This window comes from Lonchura striata, chromosome 13, assembly GCF_050655825.1.
Source record: "Lonchura striata isolate lonStrDom1 chromosome 13, ASM5065582v1, whole genome shotgun sequence".
NCBI classification, from domain to species: domain Eukaryota; kingdom Metazoa; phylum Chordata; class Aves; order Passeriformes; family Estrildidae; genus Lonchura; species Lonchura striata.
Window position 1 is genome coordinate 5,152,653 of NC_140715.1, and position 3,094 is coordinate 5,155,746.

Consider the following 3,094-nt stretch of genomic DNA (forward strand, 5'->3'; position numbering starts at 1 on the left):
TGCCGGAGCGAGGAGAGGGCGCGGGAAGGCGGCAGAGAGCGGCCCCCGCCGCCGGCCGCCCCGGCGAGCACGGCGGCAGTGCCGCGCCGCCGAGCGGCCGCCGCGGGTACTGCAGCTGCGCGCTCCCCCCGCGCACCGGCGCCGCGTCCGAGCCCCGCTCCCGGCGGCACCGGCGGCACCGGCCCCGCCGCCCGCCCCGCTGCACCCGCGCTCCCGCACCCCGGGGGCAGCTGGCCGGCCCCGCAAGAGCCGCCGGCTTCGTGCTCCCCGCAGCGAACCGTACGGGAGAACGCTCAGCAGCGGGCCCTCCTCCCGGGTGGGATGCCCGGGATGCCCGGGGTGGGATATGCGTTTATTCGGGGTTGATGATGAAGTTAATTAATGGGCCTATGGCGTGGCGCCGGGCCTGGAGGCTCGGGAGCGCAGCAGGAGTGGGCACCGGGGGGATCGGGCGTCCCCCCGCAGCGGGGGCTTGGAGGTGGGGCTTGGAGGTGGATTTTGGAGGCTTGGAGGTGGATTTTAAAGGTTTGGGGGTGGGTCTTGGAGGTTTGGGGGTGGGTTTTGGAGGAGATGCTTTAGCTTCTAGTCCTTGTTTCTGAACCCTCAATTTGAAGCCATCTCCAGCCCAAGTAAGAATGTTTTCTCCTGATGCTGCAGGTCAGGAAGCAAACCGGTAGGATTGCTCTGGGTAGAAGTCGCTTCCCTGCCTGCTGCTTCCAGGACTGCTGACTTCTGTGGAAGGCATGGATGTACCTCTAGCATCCCAAAACCCCTGCAAGTGTTGCGCAAAGAGTGGTGCTATGAGGTGAATTTTGGGGTGGCCTGTGGAATGTGCTTGGCACACGAATGGCTTTCTCGATGAGACAGGGAGGGAACTGCTGAGACATCTTGTTGAGTTAGAGGATGCTCAGATATCCCAGGAGGAGCCCTCAGCCTGCCCCATGGCTGTGGTGATGGTGACTCCGTGGGTAATAAAAAAAAATACACAGAGAAACAGTTTCCTTTCACCACAGAAACAATATTTCAGCACTGGCTGTCAGAAAGCCCTGAGCGCTGAGGATGTGCAGCGCTCTCCGTGGCTGCTGGGTTTGATTTTCAGCCTACCTGAACTGCCCTGGGTGTTTCCTGGCATGGGAGCTGTGTGTCCAGGTTGGCATCACCACGCTGCCCCATGGCAGGCTGCTGCTTTGGCAACCCCTCTCTCTTGATTTCTCTCTTTATGCTCAAGTCAAATGACATGAAACAACCTAACCTGCGGCCTGTTGCTGTCACCAGCAGGTGTCCTGATGGATGAGCCATGCTTTATCCACGTGGTAGAACTGGGAAGTGCAGGAGGAGTTGTGTTTGTGCCCTGGAGGCCCGTGGCCCTCTGCCTCTGACTGGGGTGCAGTGAAAATTGCTGGTGCTGAGGATGCTGGCCAGAAGCAGAGGTTATTTTTCCCTCCCAGCACATGCCAGTGGTACCTTTTCAGGAGTGGGTGCACTCCAAGTGCACGCCAACAATCCTGTGAACAACCTGCCAGTGTCGGTGCTTTGGTGGGATGATGTTTTGTGGGGTTCTGCTTGCCCAGCACCTTTCAGTGTTGGAAATCACAGCCATTACCTAATGCTCTGATTTTGTGCCTGAATTTGGCTTGAATAAGGCACTTTCTTATTGAAGTAAACAAAACAAAGGAAAAAAAAGTCTTTTCTTCCCAAAGATAGTTATCTTTTCCCAAAAGTTATCTTTTCTTCCCAAAAGATAACATTTTCAAATGGGAGCTCTACCACAGCAGCCCATCCTGGGGACCCACAGGAACTTAAATTGGTCTGCCCAATGCTAAAACAAGATCATGTGGCCGAGGCAAGCTTGGGATGGCTGCTGAATGAGGCAAGATGCAAAGTAGGATGGACCAGGGTGATGGATAAGTGCAGGAGCCAGGGGAGTCTCCCCACACATTGTCCAAGTTTGGCCTTGTCCAGGCCAAAGAGTGGATTGGGATCTTGCAGGGAGCTCCTGGTCCCATGCTGCCCGTCCTGGCTGTTGCAGTGCTATCAGTGGCTCCCATATGGTTATCAGGCTGCACACTGCACTGCCTCTGTGGCTTCTGCTGAAACCCATCCCAGACCTCTTTGCTCTGAAAATCAGAAATCTTTTCATCTCCAGCCCCACAACTCTCAGTTTAGAGATTTCACAAGATTTTCTAACGGCTTCTCTCCTTCCATGTGTCTCTTAGTAGCAATTATACCCCCTTCAGCCCTGTTCTGATAGCTTAAATGAGACCAAATTTAGGTAGCTTCCTCTCATAAGATAATCCTCCTTTCTTTGACTGTTGTAGTCATTTTTCACACCAGTTTCAGTTCCTTGGAAAGACAAGGGAAAAGGTTTTCAGAGTTGTGGCTGGGATTTCAGGCTTAAGATCAATGGACCTTTTGTTTTGAAATCCAATTCAGTGGGCTTTTAAGAACATATCTGATCATGACTGTGAGCATCGCAAAGTTTGGAGCCCCAGCTACAAAACAACGCTGCTGACTCCAAGAACTTGTACAAACATTTATAATCAACAGGAGGCAAGCTAAGAGCCATTCAAACAAGAGATAAGATTAGTAGCTGAAGTGGCTGGGCTGCAATTGTTATTGTGCAAGTCAAAGAAAAGGCTGTCACACATGGAGGATATTGCCAAGCAAGATTCATTTGAGCCGCCGAGTCATTCTTCTCTCATCCGCTGTCTGAATTCTCCTGCAGTCTTCCCAGACCTACTCAGGCTGCTGGGTTAGGAGGTGGCTGAGTTTAGACTTTTTTCCAGGTTGGTCCCGTTCTTGTCCAGCACTCCTACCGTGGAAAAGGGGAAAAGGGAAGTTCAGAGAACTTCCTGTGCCATGATGGGAGTTGGAGCACTGAAGCAACCGAAGCTGTTGCCATCTCTCAGATGCAGAGCACTCAGAAGACTTTTACAGCCACGGGGGGATCTCTGAGGCTGGCTGAAGGCTCAGACCAGCCCCTGAACAGGAAGGTGTAACAGGATGGTGAAAGCTCCCTTTGCTCTCCATCTGGATCCTCCTTGGAGCGTGCCTTTGGAGAGAGGAGTTCAGCGTGGCTCGTCCACTGCTGAGA